The following is a 22,640-nucleotide window of genomic DNA, read 5'->3' as shown; positions in this document are numbered from 1 at the left end:
ACACACAAAAAAAAAAAAGCAAAACCAAGCCAGGCATGGTGGCACAAGCTTGTAATCCCAGCATTTGGGAGGCTGAGACAGGAAGATCGTGGTTCACAAACAGCATCAGCTACTTAGTGAGGCCCTCTGCAACTCAGTGAGACCCTGTTCAAAATAAAGAATAAAAAACAGGGCTGGAGGAGTAGCTTGGAGGTAGAATGCCCCTGGTTTCCATCCCCAGTACCACACACAAAAAAAAGAGCAAAACAGGTGTGCATGTATGTCACTGTCAACAAAATTCACATCATGATGGGAGACCATAATACACCAACTAAAGCATATTAAAAAAAAAAAAAAAAGCAAAATAATAGCTGGAAGCCAACCTCAACAACTTGGCTAGACTACTTCAAAATAAAAGATAAAGCCAGGCGTGGTGGCGCACGCTTGTAATCCCCGTGCTTCGGAGGCAGAGACAGGAGGATCGCGCAGGTTCGAAGCCAGCCGCATGCACTGGCTTAGGAGACCCTGTTTCCAAATAAAAATGTAAAAATAGGTCTGGGAGTGTAGCCTGGAGGTAGAAGGGCTTCCAGGAACCCCAGTACCACCAAAAAATAAAAAAATAATAAAAATAAAAGATAAAAAGGACTCGGGCATGGTGGTGCACCCTTGCAATCCCAGTACTAGGGAGGCTGAGAAAGAAGGATCAAAGGTTCGCTTCCAGCCTCAACTACTTAGTGAGGCCTTCTGCAACTTAGTGAGACCCTGTTTCAAAAAAAAAGAATAAAACAGGGCTGGGAGTATATAGCTCAGTCTCCAATACCAAAATAGGGGGGAGGGCAAAATACTTTAAAGACCTAGATATTTACATAATAATGTGTTCTCTCTGCTCACTTCTTCAGTAAAGTTCAGTCTCTCAAGCCTTTGATGTTCATAAAAATGATATATGATTATATATACAAAAACAGACACACTATACTTTTTGCACAATTTAAAAGATTTTCAAGTATAGTTTTCACCTTTGGTGATTTTTGCACTAATTTAAGGATGAGGTGCAATCCGCTCCACTCCAGGATTATTCTAAGGCAGAAAATTCAAATCTGCAAAAAAAAGTTTGAACAACCAGATCTAAAAATTGCATAGGCTGCCTTAAAGCAATGAATTTCCTGTCATAAAAGGTGTTCCAATAAGCTGCGCATGGGAGCACAGGCCTTGTAATCCCAACACTGGGGAATCTGAGACAGGAGGATCAGAAGTGCCAGACCAGCCTCAGCAAAGTAGGGAGACTCGGCAACCTAGTAAGACCTGTTTCAAAACAAAACCAGCCAGGCAGGCATGGTGGAACTTGCTTGAATCACAGTACTTGAGAGGCTGAGACTGGAGGATCGCAGATTCTCCGCCAGCCTCAGCTACTTCATGAAGCCCTCTCTCAGCAATTTAGTGAACCCATTTCAAAATAAATAAGAAAGCAAGGGCTGGGGTGTAGCTTGGAGATAGAATGCTCCTGGATTCAATCCCCAGTACTGCAAAAAAAATTAAATTGAATTAAAAATTTAAAAGGGTTGGGGGTAGAGCTCAGAGGTAGAATGCTGCTGGGTTCAGTAATCCTAGTACTTGGGAGGCCAAGGGAGGAGGTGTTCAGGTTCAACGACAGTCTCAGCGACTTAACAAGACCCTGTTTCCAAATAAAAAATAAAAAGGGCTCTGGATGTAGCTCAGAGGTAGATGTCCCTGAATTCAATCCCCAGTATCAAACACACAAAAAAGTGTTCAAATAGAGGCTGAAAAATCACTGAGAATATTTTAGAAAAACAACAACTGAGTGAGAACAGCTCTTTGAACTCTTAAGATTCTATAATGGGTAGAAATTTAAAACCAGAGAGGAGGAAAGCGACCTAGTTGAAAGCAACAAAATGAAAGAGAAAGAAGACACAAAGGCAAGATGGACAGGCGAGGTTGGGAAGTTCAATGCTCATCATTCTGTCTGCAGACCTCCTGTACTGGCCAAGAAACTCTTCCTTCTTTGAGAGCACAGCACAAGTATCTTCTCCCTAGTGTGAGGCTCCTCTACTATGTAGACCTTCACCCGCCCTCTTATCACATCAGCTTATTTCCTTCATAGTTCATACTAGGGGTCAGTAAACTTTTTCTATAAAAGGGCAGGCTACTGCATGCAGGCCAAATCCAGCCTGCCCCATGTTCTTGACTGCTCTGTAATCTAAGAGTGGTTTTACATACTTAAATGTTTGGAAGGAATATATGTAATGAATAGTTCATGACATGAAAATTGTATGAAATTCAAATTTGTGTTGAGTTGCTGTATCAGAGGTGGGATGAGTCACAAAGTCTAAAATCTTTATCTTCTTGTACTTCACAAAAGAACTTTGACTGCTGACTTACATTATCATCTAAAATTATCTTATCTATTTGTCAACTGTATATTCCTCATTCCCACACATACAAAGTAAAGCTTAACAAGGGCCGAGGCCTTGTCTGTTCTATTCCTACACTGTAGCTCAGTCCTTAGAAAAAATTCTGGAACAAAGTAAGGGCTCAGTAAATATTTGATGAATAAATTAATAAAGGGGCCATAAATGCTACTCTGAGGAGTTCAAACGCAAGGTCTCTACCATTACAGGTTTTATGATATGTATTTAAAACTCCTGCAGAGCTGGGCATGGTGGTACATGCCTGTAATCCCAGTACCTGGGAGGTTGAGACAGGAGGATCGCAGGTTCCAGGCCAGCCTCAGCAATTTAGAGACCCTGTTTCAAAATAAAAAATAAAAAGGGCTAGGGGTATAGCATGGAGTAGGAACACACATGAGTCCAATCTCAATAACAAAAATATATATTTTTTTCCTGCTGAAAAGGAAAAACCTCTATTAGAGAATAGCCAATGAACAAATAGTCGTCACCAACTAGTCCATGGACATGAAACTTCTCCGTTCAATGATAATCTACAAGCCTGGTGTAGTGGCACATATTTGTAATCCCAGTACTTGGAAGGCTGAGAGGAGCATTGCAGGCTCACCATCAGCCTCAACTACTTAGTGGAGCCCTCCAAATCTTAGTGAGACCCTGTTTCATAAGTAAAGAATAAGCCAGGCATGGTGGCACACACCTGTAATCACAATTCTTGAGAGGCTGAGACAGGTGGATTGCAGGTTTGCAGCCAGCCTCAGCTACATAGTGAGAAACTCTGCAACTTAGTGAGACCCTACTTCGAAATAAAGAATAAAAATTAGGGCTGGGGGTGTTGCTCGGAAGTAGAATGTCCCTGGGCTTTATTCCCAGTACTGCAACAAATAAATAAATAAATAAATAAATAAATAAATAAATACAGATTTTTTAGCTTGGAAAAGATTCTTTCAATCTCTGAAAGGCATCACAACACAGTCACCTGACTGTGCTGTTTCTCTTAAGATGCAAATACTCTGAGAAATCACATTCCCTACACATAGCACACAGCACCAACATCATGCCAAATCTTAATAAGTACTCCTAATTACGACAGATCTAGATCATGTGCTAATGAATTTTTAATATCTACATTTTTTCAATGCTGCTGATCAGCAATCTATTCTGTAAGCAGCTGAAAACTCCTTGGAAATTAAAAGGTTACCGCCCACAGACCAGAAGCAGCTTTTTAATCTTTCTATACTAGCCAGAGAGTGGGTGTGTGAATTAAAAAAAAAAAAAAATACAAGCCAACTCTGTTGGTGGAGGACAAGGTACTGTTGAGTTAAAATCCCACCTCTAGACATCGTTTGTTACATGACAAGGGTGTAACTACCACCTACTCACAATTTGAGTTTCAATCTTCTAATCTACAAATGGAGGGGGGAAAAGTACACACCTCTTGGAGAAATTCTGTCATTAACATTCTCAAACAATTCCTATACAAAGGTTCTTCAAAAAGACAAGAGTTTGGCTTAAATAATCACTTCCAAATTTCAAAATACGGAGCCGGGTGTGATAGTGCACACTTGTAATCCCAGCATTCAGGAGGCTGAGACAGGAGGACTGCGGTTCGTGGACAGCTACTTAGTGATGCCCTTTGCAACTCAGTGAGACCCTGTTTTAAAATAACGAATAAAAATAGGGCTGGGGGGTGCAGCTTGGAGGTAGAAGGCCCCTGGATTCCATCCCCAATACCGCAAAAATGAACAAACAAAAAACCCCACATTTCAAGATACTGGACTGAAAGCATAAATAAATCAAAGTTGTGCCTTATCTTAAAGCAGCTACCTGCTTTTTCGGCCGGGGTGATCTTTTAATTAGTTCATTTAGGGATTCAGACCTTTCCTAGAGATGCTGAGGTTACAGATACTTCTGACATGTATGTGAGATTTACAGCAACCATTTTGGATGGGGGTGGTCGTCTTTCTTTATGGCAAGCAACTCAGGATAAAAGGGAAGCCTGCAAACTCTAGCTAGGATCTACCAAGATTCAACATAAAATGTGTCACCGGAGTAAAGCAAAGAAGAAATTGGCCAACGGCTCAAAATGGGCTGCTCAGGAAACTCTGCTGAGCCAGGTGTGGTGGCGCACACTTATAATCACAGCATTGGGGAGGCTGAGACAGGAGGATTGCGGCTCATGGACAGCCTTAGCTTCTTAGTGAGGCCCTTTGCAACTCAGTGCAACCCTGTTTCAAAATAAAGAATAAAAAAATGGGGCTGGAGGTGTAGCTCGGGGGTATAATGCCCCTGGGTTCCATCCACAGACCCGCACAAAAAAAAAAAAAAAAAAAAAAAAAGAAAGAAAGAAACTGCTGCAGACTCATCTAGGGAATTCTCACCATCAATGATGCTTTTAAGGGGTGACTCAAACCAATGCCTGGACCAAGACTACAGACACTCTTACTTTGGCTGAAAAAGCAGAGATCTGCAAGCTTTAGACGAATCTCTGACCTTTTAAGAAAGGTGCAGCCGGGCGTGGTGGCGCACGCTTGTAATCCCCGCGCTTGGGAGGCTGAGACAGGAGGATCGCACAAATTCGAAGCCAGCCTCAGCTACTGAGTGAGGCAGGCTCTCAGCAACTCGGGGAGACCCTGTTTCCAAATAAAGTATAAAACAGGTCTGGGAGTATAACCTGGAGGTAGAAAAGCCCCTGGGTCCCACCCTCAATACCACCCCCCCCAAAAAAAGGCGCATCTCACTTGCTCCCTTTCCTCTCCCCAAAGAGGGCAACAAGGGCTCCCCGGGCCGAGGCCCGCCGCCCAGGACTCACACCCCCGCCGGCACCTCCTAGCACCCCAGTACCAGGGGCACCCCCTCCCCTCCAACCACAAGTTCAAAATCAAAACAAAAGGTCCAAGGCTGGTTCCAGGTGGCCATGGCTGAGCCCAGGTGGCCAACTTCGGGGGACGCCAAGACGACCGAGGGCTCCGGGGACCCCAGGACCCCCAAAGGGGCCGGCTCCCGCGGCCCGGGCCTCGGCCGGCTCCCCACGCCCCCGCCTCACCTCGGGCCGGAGGGGTGTGTGCCGGGCCGGGGACCGCACCGGCGCGGAGGCCCGGGCTGCGGGCGCGCCCTAGGCCCGGCCGAGCGAGGGTCCGCGGCGCGCAGGCCCGCGCGGAGGCGCCGACGCTCGCCCACCGGGCGGCGGGAACGCGAGGGGCCGCGCCGCGGCGGGGACGCACTCACCGGCGGGGACGGGAGGAGCGGCCGGCGTCGCCGCCAGCGCGGCCGCTCGCGCTCGGGCGCCGGCTCCTGCCGCTGCGGCCGCCGCCGCGCCGGGGCCATCCCCCCGCCACCCGCTCCCGGCCCTCCCCCAGCGCCGCCGCCGCCGCCGCCGCCGCCGCTTCGGCCCCGGCGGGAGCGCGAGCCGGCGCGAGGGAGCGAGAGCGCGCGCGCCGCCGCCGCCGCCGCCCACAACCTCCGCCCCGCGGCCCGCGGCGCATGCGCGAGGGTGCGCGCCGCCGCCGCCAGCGGGGATTGGCCGGAGGGCGGCGTGGCCCCGCCCCTCGCCCCGCCCCGCCGCGCGCTCACTGGCCGGCCCGGCTGAGCCCGAGCAGGTGTCGCCGGGCGGCCGCAGGTGAGCGTCTCCCCGCCGCGGGGTCCCGAAAGCGGCGCCTCCGGGCGGGCCCTTTTCTGGGGAAGGATGCCCCCGAGCGGCGCAGAGCTGAGTGGGTTTCTGGCCCGCGCTTGGGGTCTCGCAGTTCTTCCTACCTTAAGTCGCAAGGCCTTCCTTCCGTCTAGGCGAGCTGCCGGGAAAAGGGCAAAGGCTATTATTATTTTATTTTATTCTATCTCCGATATGGCCACCGAGGAGAATGCAAGCAGCAGCCACCACCTCCCTCGCCCTTTTTTATAACTTTTTCTTTTTTTTGGGGGGGGGCGGTACTAAGGATTGAACCCAGGGGCATTCTACCTCCAAGCTACACCTCTAAGCCTTATTTTTTATTCTTTGTTTTGCAGAGGGCCACACTAAGTAGCTGAGGCTGGCCGTGAACCTGCATTCCTCCTGTCTTAGCCTCCCAAGTACTGGGATTACAAGCGTGCACCACCACGCCCGACTCCCATTTTTCTTTTTTCTTTCCTTTTTTTTTTTTTTTTTTTTTTTGTGTGTGTGTGTGTGTGTGTGTGGTACTGGAGATGGAACTCAGGGGCCCTCTAACTCCGAGCTACACTCCCAGACCTATCATATATATTTTTTTTATCATTTTATATGTTATTTATTTATTTTTGATGGTACTTGGGTTCCTGGAAGCCTTTGTACCGCCGGGCTACACTCCCAGACCTATTTTTTTTTTTTTTTATATTTTTTAATTTGGAAACAGGGTCTTTTAAGCCAGCAAGGCTGGCTCCGAACTAGCGCGATCCTCCTGTCTCCGCTTCCCAAGCACAGGGATTACAAGCGTGCGCCACCACGCCCAGCCCTATTTTATATTTTATTTGGAAATAGGGTCTCACTAAGTTGCTGAGAGCCTAAGTAGCTGAGGCTGGCTTTGAACCTGTTCAATCCTCATGTCTCAGCCTCCCAAGCGCTGGGATTACAAGCATGCGCCCCCACACCCGGCTAATTTTTTTTTTCTAGTTTATTACTTAGGTACAGTGGTTGATTCTGTGTTGGAGGAGCTGCAAGGATACAGGAGTCTGAACCTCAGCAGAGTTTGAGAGCCGATGGAGAAGGGAAAGGTTAATGGGGGAATCAGACGAAATTCAATTTGTAATTAGTAATAGCTCCTTTGAGAGGTACATGGTGCTAAGCGGTACTTCATGGGGGAAACTAGTGGAGGATGATGGAGCTAAAATCATAAAGGTAGAGTTGACTGTAATCTCGTACTTGGGAGACTGAGACGGGAGGATTACAGGTTCGAAGCAAGCTGGCTTCAGCAACTTAGCGAGATTCTGTTTCTAAATAAAAATAGGAAGCCAGGCGTGGTGGCCCATGCTTGTAATCCCAGCATTTGGGAGGCTGAGACAGGAGAATCCGGGTTCGTGGACAGCCTCAGCTACTTAGGTTCTTTGCAACCCAGTGAGACCTGTTTCACAATAAAGAATAAAAAACAGGCCTGGGAGTATAGCTTGGAGGTAGAATGCCTCTGGGTTCCATCCCTAGTATCGCAAAATAAATAAATAAATAAATAAATAAATAAATAAATAAATAAATAAATAGATAGATAGATAGATAGATAGGAGCCGGTCGTGGTGGTGTACGCTTGTAATCCCAGCATTTGGGAGGCTGAGACAGGAGGATTGAGGTTTGCAGACAGCCTCAGCTATTGTAGTGAGGCCCTTTGCAACTCAATGAGACTCTGTTTCAAAATAAAGAATAAAATATAGGATTGAGGTGTAGCTCAAAGGTAGAATGCCCCTGGGTTCCAATCCCAGAACCACACACAAAAAAACAAATAAATAAATAAGCCAGGCTTGGTGGCTCATGCTTGTAAGCCCAACATTCAGGAGGCTGAGACCAGAGGATTGTGGTTTGCAGCCAGCCTTAGCTACTTAGTGAAGCCCTTTGCAATTCAGTGAGACACTGTTTCAAAATAATTTAAAAAAAAAATGATCAGGGGGGTGTGTGGCTCAGAGGTGAATTGCCTCTGAGTTCCATCCCCAGACCCTCAAAAATAAATAAATAAATAAATAAATAAAAATAAAGAAAAAAAAAATAGGGCTGGAGGTGTAGCCCAGAGGTAGAATGCCTCTGGGTTCATCCCCAGTACTGTAAAAAAAAAAAAAAAGAAAGAAAGAAAGAAAGAAAATGAATTCAAGCCAAGTATGGTGACACATACACATCTGAGGCAGGAAGACCATAAGTTTGAGGCCAGCCAGGACAATTTGGTGAGATCCTATCTAAATAAAGGTAGAACCAGGCATGGTGGCTTGAGAGGCTAAGGCAGGAGGATCCCAAGGTTGAGCCCAGCCTCTGCAACTTAGGCTTTTCCCAACTTAGTGAGATCCTATTTCAAAATAAAGAATAAAAATAGAGCTGGGGTATAGCTCAGAGGTAGAATTCCCTTGGATTCAATATCCAGTACCACAAATATAAATTAATAAATAAAAATAAAATAAGCGGCCAGGCGTGGTGGCACATGCTTGTAATCCCCACGCTTGGGAGGCAGAGACAGGAGGATCGTGCAGGTTCAAAGCCAGCCTCGCTGGCTTAAGAGACCCCGTTTCCAAATAAAAATATAAAAAATAGGTGTCTGGGAGTGTAGCCCAGAGGTAGAAGGGTTCCCAGGAACCCCAGTACCACCAAAATAAAATAAAATAGGGCTAGGGGTATTGCTCAGAGGTAAAATGCCCATGGGCTTAATCCCCAGCACCCTAAATATAAATAAATAAAATTACAGCCATGTGTGGCGGCACACACTTGTACTTGGGAGGCTGAGACAGGAGGGTCACAGGTCAGATTCCAGCCTCAACAAGTAGTGAGACTCTCATCCATCTAGTGAGACCCTGTTTTAAAATAAAAATAAAATTAAATCTGGGCGGGTGGTGCACATGCTTGTAATCTCAGTACTTGGGAGGCTGAGACAGGAGAATCGCACAGGTTCGAAGCCAGCCTCAGCTACTCAGTGAAGTTCTCAGCAACTTAGTGAGACCCTGTTTCCAAATAAAGTATAAAATAGGTCTGGGAGTATAGCCCGGAGGTAGAAAAGCCCCTGGGTTCTGCCCCCAGTACCACCAAAAAATAAATTAATTAATTAATTAATTAAATTAAATTAAAATAAAATTATAAGTCTGGGGGGTGTAGCTTGAGGCAGAATGCCCCTGGATTCCATTCCCAGTAATATAAATAAAAATTAAAAATAAAATTATAAGCCGGGCGTGGTGGCGCACGCTTGTAATCCCAGCATTCGGGAGGCTGAGACCTGGAGGATCGAGGTTCGCGGACAGCCTCAGCTACTTAGTGAGGCCCTCTGCAACTCAGTGAGACCCGGTTTCAAAATAAAGAATAAAAAATAAGGCAGGGGGTGTAGCTCAGAGGTCAAATGCCCCTGAGTTCCATCCCCAGATCTGCAAAAAAAATAAACCAAAAAAAATAAAAATAAAATTATAAAGGTTAGGGATGTAGTTCAGTGGAGAGCAACCGGTTCAGGCTTCAACATTCCCCCCACTCCCCGCAACACACACACACACACACACACACACACACACACACACACAGAGATAATTAGCAGGGACTCGTGACTCAAGCTTGTAACCCCAGTACTTGGGAGGCTGAGACAGGAGGATCCGAGCTTGCAGCCAGCCTCTGCTACTTAGTGAGGCCCTGTTTCAAAATAAAATATAATAGGGCTGGGGGTCCAGCTGGGAAGTAGAAAGCCCCTGGGTTCCATTCCTAATACTGCATAAATGAATAAATAAAATTAATTCGATTAAATTAGTATAAGATTGGAAGCAGCAAAACAGCGTTAGCGGAAGAAAAGGGTTAGAAAATATTGAATGGAAAGCACAAAAAGAAGGGGAAACCCAGAATAAAAGAGGAGCCCTGAGTTCAATCCCCAGCACCAGGGACACAGAAGGGGATTTACAGCTGTGCTATTGTTGGGGACTTTAAGTAAATGATTCCGCTTCTAGTGAAGCAGTAGCAAGCTTCCAAACACTTACCCAATTAATTTGAAGAATGTAGAAGTGGGAATATTACCCTTTTGCCAAATTTGGCAATGTCAAGACAAGACATTTATGCAGAAATCAAACATTGTCACCAAAAAACTAGCACATTGTGTGACTCAGGGGATGAAATACAAAGCCCATTATAATAATTAAAATGGTAACAGATGCTATAAAAGAAATATTTTTGGATAAAGTAAGTGCTAAATATTACTTTTTATTATTTTTTTGTTTTGTTTTGTTTGTGGTACTGGAGGTTGAACCTAGGGACATTCTACCTCCAAGATACACTCAACCCGCCTTTATTTCTTATTTGAAAACAGGGTCTTACCAACTTCCTGAGGCTGGCCTTGAACCTGTTTCAAAATAAAAATAAAATTATAGTGGGGCGTGGAGGTGCACGCTTGCAATCCCAGTGCTTGGGAGGCAGAGACAGGAGGATCGCGCAGGTTCGAAGCCAGCCTGTGATCCTCCTGTCTCAGCCTTCCAAATACTGGGAGTACAGGTATGGGCCATCACATCTGGCTATCATCATCATCATTATTATTAGTGTGTGTATGTGTGTGTTATTAAGAATTGAACCCAAGCACATTCTACCTCCAAGTTTTTCCTCTTTACTCTTGCCCTATTTTATTTTTCGGTTTGATTTTTGTGGTATTGGGGATTAAACCCATGGGCATTCTACCCCCGAGCTACACCCCAGCCCTATTTTTTTATATTTTATTTTTTGAAACTAGGTCTCACTAAGTTGCAGAGGGTCTGACTAAGCAGAGACTGGCCTCGAACCTGCGATCTTTTGGTCTCAACCTCCGAAGTACTGGGATTACAGGCATGTGCCACCATTCCTAGCTTTTTGTTGTTATGTTTTTGTTTTTTTGTTTTTGCGGGTCTGAGGATAGAACCCAGGGGCATTTGACCTCTGAGCTACACCCCCTGTCCTATTTTTTTTTAATTCTTTATTTTGAAACAGGGTCTCACTAAATTGCAGAGTTGCAGAGGGCCTCACTAAGCCGCTGAGGCTGTCCGCGAACTGTGACCCTCCGGTCTCAGCCTCCCAAATGCTGGGATTACAAACGTGCGCCACCACGCCCGACTTTGTTTTTTTTTTTTTTTATTTGAAAACAGGTTTCACTAACTTGTGGAGGGCCTCACTAAGTTGGAAAACAGGTTTCACTAACTTGTGGAGGGCGTTGGAAAACAGGTTCCACTAACTTGTGGAGGGCCTCACTAAATTGCCGAGGCCAGCTTCAAATCTGTGATCCTCAGCCTTCCAAGTAGCTGAGATTACAGGTGCCACCTACAGTCCAAGATCTTTTTTTTTTTTTTTTTTTTTTTTTGTACTAGGGATGGAACCCAGGGGCATTCTACCTCCAAGCTACACCCCCAGCCCTTTTTTTATTCTTTATTTTCAGGGCCTCACTAAGTAGCAAAGGCTGGCCACAAACCACGATTCTCCGGTCTCAGACTCCCAAGTGCTGGGATTATAAGCGTGCACCACCACGTCTGGCTTTTTTTTTTAATATTGAGATTGAACCCAAGGCCATTCTACCTCTGAGCTATACCAGTTGTCCTTTTTCTTTTTGGAAACAGGGTCTCACTTTATTGCCAAGACTAGCCTGGAAACTGATCCTCCGTTCTCAGCCTTCCAGGTACTAAGGAAACAGTAATGTGCCACCACACTCACCTAAGTCTCTGTTTATCCAAGCTCTTAACAAGAAAAAAAAATATATATATATACAATATATAAATATAATATATATATATATATATATATATATATGCACACACATACACAGCTTATTCTTTTTTTTTTTTTTGCAGTACTGTGGTTGGAACCCAGCAGGGAAATTCTACTTCCAAGCTCCACCTCCAGCCCTACTTTTTATTCTTTATTTTGAAACAAGTTGAGTTGCAGAGGGCCTCACTAAGTAGCTGAGGCTGTCCGCGAACTGTGATCCTCCTGTCTCAGCCTCTCAAATGCTGGGATTACAAGCATGCGCCACCACACCTGGCTTTATTGTACTATATATATATATACTTCTATATATATTATATATTTCTTAGTAAATAATAAAATATATCTTTACGGCTGGGCATGGTGGCGCAGGGTTGTAATCCCAGTGGTTGAGAAGCTGAGACAGGAGGATCACACAGGTTCGAAGCCAGCCTTAGCTACTGAGCGAGGCTCTCAGCAACTTCGTGAGACCCTGTTTCCAAATAAACCATAAAATAGGCCTGGGAGTATAGCCCGGAGGTAGAAAAGCCCCTGGGTTCCACCCCCATTACTACAAAAAAATAAAATAAAATATATATTTATAAAATATATACTTATATACATTTGAATGTGTGTGCTCAATCCTCAGTACAAATGTGTGTGTGTTCAATCTTCAGTTCAGTCCACACACACACACATATGTATGTGTGTATGAATTGAGGGAAATGGTGGCTCACACCTATAATCCCAGTACTTGGAAGGCTGATACAGGACATTCATGGATTTGAAGCCAGCCTCAGTAACTTAGCAAGACCCTTGGTAATCTAGTGAGACCCTGTTTCAAACTAAAAACTAAAAAGGACTTGGGATGTAGCTTGGAGGCAGGATGCACCTGGGTTCAATCCTCAGTCCCAAAAGAAAAAAGAAATTGAAAGCCAGGCATGGTGGTGCACACCTGTAGTTCCAGTGCTTGGGAGGCTGAAACAGGAGGATGACAGGTTCGAAGTTAGCCTCACTGAGTGAGGCCCTCCACAAGTTAGTGAGACCTCTTTCCAAATAAAAAATAAGATAGGGCAGGGGGTGTAGCTTAGAGATAGAATGGCCCTGGGTTCCATCCCCAGGAACACACACACACATACACCCACACACCCCTGTCGTTGAACACTAGTTAATGATGATGTTGGTAGGAAATGAATTCAGAGGCACTAAAAGCCTTAAACTGCTTGCTGCCATCTTGCACACCTTCGGCTGAAGTGTTGCAAAACTCTCTGCAGCATTAATACATCACATTTCCAAACAGTCTTCTTTCATTTTTGCGGTACTGGGAATTGAACCCAGAAACATTCTTCCTCCAAGCCCCAGCCCTTTACATTTTATTTATTTATTTATTTTGCAGTACTGGGGATGGAACTCAGGGGCATTTGGCCTCCAAGCTGCACCCCCAGCCCTATTTTTTTTTTTTTTTTTTTTGCAGGTCTGGGGATGGAACCCAGGGGCATTCTACCTCCAAGCTACACTCCCTGCCCTATTTTTTATTCTTTATTCTGAAACCAGGTCTCACTGAGTTGCAGAGGGCCTCAGTAAGTAGCTGAGGCTGTCTGCGAACTGCGATCCTCCTGTCTCGGCCTCCCGAATGCTGGGATTATAAGCGTGCGCCACCACGCCTGGCTCCCCGGCCCTATTTTTATTCTTTATTTTGAAATAGGGTCTCACTGAGTTGCAAAGGGCCTCACTAAGTAGCTCAGGCTGTCCTCGAACCTGTGATCCTCCCATCTCAGCCTTCCAAGTACTGGAGGCTACTCTTGTGTGTCTCAGTCTGTATTTCACTTTGCTAAAATGGTAACCAATTAAGAATATAGCTTCAAGTTGAGCATGGTAGCGTATACTTGTAATCCCAGTACTTGGGAGGCTGAAACGGAAGGATCGCACAAGTTTGAAGACAGCCTCAGCTGCTTAGTGAGGCTTTCAGCAATTTAGTGAGACCCTGTTTCCAAATAAAATAGAAAATAGGTCTGGGAGTATAGCTCAAAGGTAGAAGATCCCTGGGTTCCATCCCCAGCACCACAACACACACACATACACACACACAGACACACACACACACAGAAAATAATATAGTTTCAGCTGAGCATGGTGGTGCATACTTGTAATCCCAGTACTTGGGAGGCTGATACAGGAAGACCACAGGTTCAAGGCCAGCCTCGTCAATTTAGCGAGGCCCTCTACAATTTATTGAGACCTGTTTCAAAATAGGGCTAGCTGGGTGAGCATGGTGGCACACGCTTGTAATCTCAGCATTCGGGAGGCTGAGGCCAGAGGATCGCGATTTGCAGACAGCCTCAGCTACTTAGGCCCTCCGCAATTTAGTGAGACCCTGTTTCAAAATAAAGAATAAGAGCCGGGCGTGGTGGTACACGCATGTAATCCCCGCGCTTGGGAGGCTGAGACAAGAATATCACACAGGTTCGAAGCCAGCCTCAGCTACTTAGGCCCTCCGCAACTCAGTGAGACCCTGTTTCCAAATAAAGAATAAAAAATAGGGCTGGGGTGTAGCTCGGAGGTAGAATGACCTGGGTTCAATCCCCAGCGCCCCACACACACACAAAAGGTCACATCTAGTGACCAGGATACAAACTGTCATGAAGAGTTTGTCTTCGTGAAAGCAAGACAAGTATCAGACGCTAATTATCATATGCTAATCACCATGCGCTGATTATCATATGCTGATTATCATATGTTAATGATCCCGACTTTCTGATTGCTGTGCTTGTTCCTCTCTCACCTCAGGGCCTTTACTGGTGCAGTTTCTAGTGCCTGGAAAAGGAGGTAACCTTTTTAGGTCTCAGCTTCAGTGACATTTCCTGTATGTCTTCCCTGACCCCACAGCAAAGGTCAGCTTCTTCCATAAGGTGCTTTCAAAACATCCTGAACTAAGCCCTTCTCAGCCCAGCTTACGTGAAACTTCCCCTGCAAGGTCTTCCTTCCTCTTTAGATGGTGAAGTGTAAGGGCTGTGTCTTTACTGTTATGAACCCAGGGACCCTGCATGTGTGTGTAAGTTTCTGTGTGTAGATATGTGTGTAACAGATATATGTGTGTATAGATATGTATGTATGTAGATATATGTGTATACAGATATGTGTATATAGATATTTCTGTATATAGATATATTATGTATAAGGTTATGTGCGTATATAGATATATGTGCATACAGATTTGTGTGTATACAGATATATTTGTATACAGATATGTGTATATAGATATATGCATGTATAGATATGTGTGCATAGATGTGTAATAGATATATGTGTATAGATATGTGTGTACATGTGTGTATACAGATATCTGTGTGTACAGATATATGTATATATAGATATGTGTGTATTAGATATATGTATGTATAGATATATGTGTATATGTGTGTATATATATATGTATATATATGTATATATATGTATACGTATGTATTGATAGGTACTAAGGATTAAACCCAGGGGCATTCTACGACTCTAGACTACACCCCCAGCTCTTTTTGTGTTTTGTTTTGGAAACAGGGTCTCACTAGGTTACTGAGAGTCTAAGTTTGCTGAGGCTGATCTTGAACCTGCAACCCTCCTGTCCCAGTCTTCCAAAGTAGTGAGGTGTGCGCCACCACACCAGACTCATCAGTATTTTTTAATTAATACCTGAGCCAAAGCTGGGAGTGGTGGTACATGCATCATCTCAGTACTTGGGAGGCTGAGACAGGAGGATGGGAGACTCAAGGATGGCCTCAGCAATTTAGCAAGACCCTGTTTCAAAATAAATAATAAATAAGCGTGGTGGCACACTTACAATCCCAGCATTCGGGAGGCTGAGACAGGAGGATCACGGTTCAAGGACAGCCTGAGCTACTTAGTGAGGCCCTTTGCAACTCAGTGAGACCCTGTTTCAAAATAAAGAATAAAAAACAGCACTGCGGGTGCAGCTCTGGGGTTGAATGCCCCTGGGTTCAATCCCCAGTACCACACACACACACACACACACACACACACACACACACACACACACAGAGGATTAAACCAGGTGTGCACATTTGTAATCCCAGCACTTGAGAGGCTGAGACAGGAGGGTCAGAGGTTCAAGTACCACTTTAACAAGTAGAGAATCTCTCATCAACCTAGGGAGACCCTGTTTCAAAAATAAAAATAAAATGGAGGGTTGGGAAGCTGGGCGTGATGGCTCACGCTTATAATCCCCAGCATTTGGGAAGCTGAGACAGGAGGATCACGGTTCACGGACAGCCTCTGTGACTTAGTGAGGCTTTCAGTAACTTAGGGAGACCCTGTTTCAAATTAAAAAAGAAAATAGAGCCAGGCGTGGTGGCGCACGCTTGTAATCCCAGTGCTTGGGAGGCTGAGACAGGAGGATCGCTCAGGTTCAAAGCCAGCCTCAGCTATTTAGTGAGGATCTCAGCAACTTAGTGAGAATAAAGTATAAAATAGGTCTGGGTAGAAAAGCTCCTAGGTTCCACCCCAAATACCACAAAAAAATAAATAAATAAATAAATAAAAATAAGGCTGGGAGTATAGCTCTGAGGCTGAATGCCCCTGGATTCCATCCCCAGTTCTGCAAATAAATAAATAAATTAATTAATTAAATAGGGCTGGGGGTGTAGCTCAGAGACAGAATGTCCCTGGGTTCTATCACCAGTACCGCACGCGCACACACACACACACACACACACAACACCTCAGCAAAGCCAGAAAGGGAGGGGAGGGGAGGAAGAAGGCTGAGGTTAATGAATGGAAAAGCTACGTTGGAATATACATTGATATATTCCAATGGAATATATATATGGAATATATATGGAATATATATTGTTGTATATACATGTGAGTATAGCATTGTTAACCTGGACACAGTCTTGGGAGAGAGGAAAAAGGGGAATGGGGGGGCAACAAGTACTGTGTGAATATACACCACTGTCAACATGATCCACTTTATGATGTTTTTTATTTATAGCGCACCAATAAAGTAAAAAATAAAAAGACTATTATAATTGCATTAAAGAATTATTATTATTTTTTTTTTTTGCGGGTCTGGGTTTGGAACCCAGGGGCATTCGACCTCTGAGCTACACCCCCCCCCCGACCTATTTTTTTATTCTTTATTTTGAAACCGGGTCTCACTGAGTTTGCAGAGGGCCTCACTATTTAGCTGAGGCTGTCTGTGAACCGCGATCCTCAGGTCTCAGCCTCCTGAATGCTGGGATTACAAGCGTGCGCCACCACGCCCGGCAAAGAATTCTTGAGAGAATGCCTCTTCATAAAAAAATGGGCCGATATGAAAGTTGGTGGCCAGGTGCAGTGACACCCCAGTGTCTGATGAATGCAGCCACAAGTTGCCAGGGCTCAGTGCTGAGTGGGGGACAGGTGCCCTGCTGGCCCGAGGCTGGCGTGATCCAACCTGGCGACTCGTGGTATTTTTAGGCCCCTGTGTTCATCCTGTCCCTGGGCTGGAGGCAGATTAAAGAAAACAAAAATGGAATGACCTCCGCCAGGCAGGAGGATCGCAGGTTCACAGCCTCCTCCTCATCACCGACCCGTGTCCTGTTGCTTTGGGCTGGAGTCCCTGCCGGTAGTTGGGTGGCTGTGCCTTGGGGCCCTCTCATACCGCTCCTCCTTGGATTCTTCCGAGTCCAGACAGGAGTTCTTCCATAAAGGTTCCCAAAGCCTGAGTAAGTAAAAAGAAAAGTGACAGGCAGTCAGCCTGCCTGTGCCTTCCCTGGGGACAGGAGCCACCCAGCTACTTACCACCTTAGCTCTCTACCTTTCTTTTATTTTTCTATTTATTTTCTTATTTGGTACTGGGGATGGAGCCCAGGGCCACTCTACTTTCAAGCAACACCCCCAGAACCCAGGGGCATTGTACCTCCAAGCTACTCCCCCAGCCCTCTTTTTTATTGTTTACTTTGAAACAGGGTCTCACTGAGTTGCAGAGGGCCTCACTAAGTAGCTGAGGCTGGCCGCAAACTGTGATCCTCCTGTGTTAGCCTCCCAAATGCTGGGATTATAAATGTGAGCCAACATGCCTGGCTCTCTACCTTTTTTTTTTCCCTTCTTGGTCTGGGGGTGGAGCCCAGGAGCATTTGACCTCCAAGCAACACCCCCAGCCCTATTTTTTATTCTTTATTTTGAAACAGGGTCTCACTGAGTTGCAGAGGGCATCACTATGTAGCTGAGGCTGTCCACAAACCGCGATCCTCGGGTCTCAGCCTCCCAAATGCTGGGATTACAAGCGTGCACCACCATGCCCAGCCCTAGCCCTATTTTTTTAAGTCTTTGTAGTTTTTTGAAACAGGTCTCAAGGAGTTGCAAAGGGCCTCACTAAGTAGCTGAGGTTTTCCAAAAACCACGATCCTCCGGTTTCAGCCTCCCAAATGCTGGTATTACAAGTGTGCACCACCACACATGGCTTATTCTTTTATTTTGAAACTGAGTCTTGCTAGGTTGCAGAGGGCCTCACTAAGTAGCCGAGGCCGGCCATAAACCTGCAATCCTCCTGTCTCAGCTTCACAAGTACCAGGATTACAAACTTGTGTCATCACACCTGAAAAAATGTACAATACTAGAGTTTAAATCAGCCCAAGAAATTGAGTTAAAGGTGAACACAATAAAAATTAAACAGAAGCCAGGTGTGACTCAGAGGAAGGTTCCCAAAAAAAAAAAGCAAACTTTGTTCTCTTTCGCCCCCTTGTGCCTCTTTCAAAAAGTGCACCCTCTGTGTCTGGCAGTCACCTGTAGAATCAGAGCTGGCCCAGGGCATTCATTGCTTCAATTTAGCAAAACCTGGCAGCAAAAGAAAATAAGAGCGAGCCGGGCATGGTGGTGCAGGCTTGTAATCCCAGTATTTCGGAGGCTGAGACAGGAGGATCGCGGTTTACGGCCAGCCTCAGCTACTTAGTGAGGCCCTTGGCAAATCAGTGAGACCCTGTTTCAAGATAAAGAATAAAAAACAGGACTGGGAATGAAGCTCAGAGGTATAAATGCCCCTGAATTCCATCCTCAGTACCGCAAAAATAAATAAATAAATAAATAAATAAATAAACCTGGTGGGCTAGCCATGTACTTTAATCCCAGTTCTCCGGAGCCTGAGACAGAGGATCACAGGTTCAAAGCCAGCCTCAGCAATTTAGTGAGGCCCTCAGTAGCCTAGTGAGATCCTGTTTCTTAATAAAAACTAAAATCAGCCTGGGAGTGTCGCTCAGAGGCTACACTGGGTTCAATCCCCAGGAAGGCATACATGAAAACAAAGTTCCTCTTGTTTCTCAATTACCTCCCGGCTTCAGGTCTATCCATTTTCCTGGATCTTGTCTCAGTCTCCCAAGTACTGGGATTGCAAGCAGGTGCCACCACGCCCGGGTCGGGTCCAGGAGTTTCGAGTTTCCTATTAACAATGGTTTCAGTGTAACCCTGGTCTCCGTCGCCACCTTGTGGCCACGTCGGGAAACGCGCCCGTGGACCGGAGCCTCCCGCCCAGGGTGTCTTGTCCATGCCCCTGTGGTCTAGACTCTGTCTTCTGCCGCAGTGAACCGCTGCCGGCCATTTCTCATTCAAACGAAATGAAGTCGTATTAATCTTGGTTTGAGCCAAGCCCGAACTTCAGAGCTTCCAACTCTGACGCTTTCTATACCCAGGAAAACTGAGTCTCAGAGACCGAGCGTGATTACACTCAAGGCCTTCTTGACTTCTAGTTTTCTTAGCTAGCAGCCCTTGGGTTGGACTCTCAAATCCCGCAATTCAGCCCGGGGTGGTGGCTCACGCTTGTAATCTCGGTACCTGGGAGGCTGAGACAGGAGGATCCGGGTTCGCAGCCAGCCTCGGCTACTTAGTGAGGCCCTCCGCAACTTAGTGAGACCCCGTTTCCAAATAAAGAATAAAAAATAGGGCTGGGGGTTGTAGCTTGGAGGTAGAATGCCTCTGGGTTCCATCCTCAGTAACACACACACACACACACACACACACACGAATAAAAACTAAGGCTGGGGGTGTAGCTCGGAGGTAGAATTCTCCAGTCCCCAATGTGCCAAATGTGCCCCTGCCTGCCGGCTTATTCTGCCCACCCCTTCTCCACCTGGAGGACCCTTTCACACACTCAGGACCCTTCCTCCGGGTGTCCCCAGCGTCTCTTGCAGGTGGTCAACCACCGGGGAGTGACCTTCCAGCTGCCCCTGCGGTTTCAGAGGCACTCAGACCTCAAGGGGGTAGAATAAGGGGCCAGGGGAGACTAAGGGTGGCCCAGTCCTCTTATTTAGAAGTCATGCAAGTCGGCGTTGATGGCGCAAGCTTGCAATCCCAGCATTTGGGAGGCTGAGACTGGAGGATCGTGATGGAGGATCGCGGTTCACACACAGCCTCAGCTACATAGTGAGACCCTTTGCAGCGCAGTGAGACCCTGTTTCAAAATAAAGAATAAAAAATAGGGCTGGGGTGTAGCTCAGAGGTAGAAAGCTCCTGGGTTCCATCCCCAATACCAGAAAAAAAAAAAAAAGTCATGCATGTCCAGAAAGAGATGTGCGGCGTGCTTGAGGAGTTGTGGCGTCCTTACAACGGGGAAATCCAGGCTCAGGACTCAGCCCAGGTCAGTGGGCTCTGCAGCCCGTGCTCCGCCCTCTGGCTGAAGGACCTTGGGCGCGTCAGACCCCAGGGAACGAACTTGACCTGCCAGGGTCTCACTTCCCTGCAGGCCTGGGACAATAGCAGAGGCGGAGCGGGCCACCTGGGGACAATGGGCTGCCCTCCTCCGCCAGGCGGTTCCTGGCTGCCCCTGAAGCCCAGGCGGGAGGCACCGCACTGAAAGGTCCTAGGAGAGGGCCCGCCGCACCCTCCTGGGCTTGCGTGCCTACCTTGGACGGCCCCCAGGCCCCAAGGGGAGGAGGTGCTGGGGATGGAACCCAGGGGCATTCTACCTCCTACATACACCCTCAGCCCTTTTTATTTTGAAACAGGGTCTTGCTAAGTGGTTGAGCCTCAAACCTGTGAATCTCCTGTCTCAGCCTCCTGTTTTTTATTTATTTATTTATTTATTTATTTATTTATTTACTTTGTGGGTCTGGGGATGGAACCCAGGGGCATTCTACCTCCGAGCTACACCCCCTGCCCTATTTTTTTTTTTATTCTTTATTTTGAAAACAGGTCTCACTGAGTTGCAGAGGGCCTCACTAAGTAGCTGAGGCTGTCCGCGAACCCAGATCCTTCAGTCTCAGCTTCCCGAATGCTGGGATTAAAAGCGTGTGCCACCACACCCAGCTTTCCTGTTTTATTTTTTTTTTAATTCTTTTTTGCAGTTAATGGGGATTTAACTACCCCTGAGCTAAACCTCCAGCCTTATTTTACTTATTTATTTATTTATTTTGTGGGTCTGGAGATGAAACCCAGGGACATTCAACCTCCAAGGTACACCTCCTGTCCTATTTTTTAATTCTTTATTTTGAAACAGGGTCTCACTAAGTAACTGAAGCTGTCCGCAAACCGAGATCCTCCGGTCTCAGCCTCCCAAATGCTGGGATTACAAGCGTGCACGCACACCACGCCCAGCTACCCTATATTTTTTTCTTTAATCTTTTATTTTGAAACAGGGTCTCACTAAGTTGCAAAGGGTCTTACTAAGTAGCTGAAGCTTGCTGTGAACCTGGGATCCTCCTGTCTCCCAAGTACTGGGATTACAAGTGTGCACCACCACGCCCGGCTTATTTTATTTTAAACGGGGTCTCATTAAATTGCAGAGGGTCTTGTGGAGTTGCCGAGGCTGGCCTCTAACCTGTGTAACCCTCCTGTCTCAGTCACCCAAGTTCTGGGATTGCAGGCGTGTGCTATCACATCCAGCCCCCCTTCCCCAGTACAACACACGGCAGGAAATTGACAGTTCTGAAATGTGATGTCTCATTAATTTATACATGTTTACACCCCGTAAACGCTTCCCAATGAGGCATACAACATTCTCAGCTCCCAGAAAATTCCCTGGTGCCCCTTCCCAGGCGACCCCTGCCCCCAGTCCCAGCCCCCTAGCAGCCACATCTGTTCCGTGTCCTTAGAACTTCGCCACTTTCAGAATGTCCTATCCTCCCCTCCCCATTTTCCAGCGCTCAGGATGGAACCCGGTATTTGGGGACCACTGGTTGCTTTTGCCAGGAGAGCAGGGCAGTGGGGAGCCTCAGTGGGTGCTGAGCGGGAGGTGCAGGATCTGATTTGTATATTAATAGGATCCCCAGGGACTCAGGGAGAAGATCTGGCTTGCAGGGGGTGAAGGGTGGCACCTATGAGATCCTCCAGGAAGCTGTTTTATGGTCCAAGCCAGAAACTGGGGGCTGGACGTGGGTGGCAGGTAGTCAGCACCAGGGGGCAACTTTTGTTTTTGGGGCTGAGCCCACAAGTTTCCCAAGGATCAGAAGCTGGGGAGCGGGAGAAGAGGAGGAAGGCGTCTCTTTGGGCCTTATCTAGTAGGAGCCTACTGTGTGCAGCTGGCTCTGCTGGGGAGGAAGGCAAGGCCGGCAGGCACGGGGCTTGCTGACTCGGCTTGTGCTACCGTGGCCCTCCTTTCTCCTTCCTCCTGCCGGAGGAGCCTGACCCGGGCTTGGACAAACATCTTGCTGCCGTTTCCGGCTCGCCTGCCCGGAGCCCCAGCCCAGCCTGAACAAACACTCGGGACCTGCGCTTCCGGACAGCGTTCTGGGAAAAGCCCAGCCAGGGCTCCTCGAGGTCAGGCCTGCAGGGAAAAGGGAAGAGAAGGCATCGGGTCCCTGCGGGGGCCTCCCACTGCCCCTGGGGCTCCTGCAGCTGCCTCGGGCTTCAGGGTCACCCTGCATGCACGGGTCTAATTATTCCTTGGAGGTCTGTGGGGA

The sequence above is a fragment of the Muscardinus avellanarius genome, assembly GCF_963383645.1.
Source record: "Muscardinus avellanarius genome assembly, chromosome: 22".
NCBI classification, from domain to species: Eukaryota; Metazoa; Chordata; class Mammalia; order Rodentia; family Gliridae; genus Muscardinus; species Muscardinus avellanarius.
The sequence above is the reverse complement of the archived record's forward strand: the minus strand, read 5'-3'. Positions refer to the sequence as shown.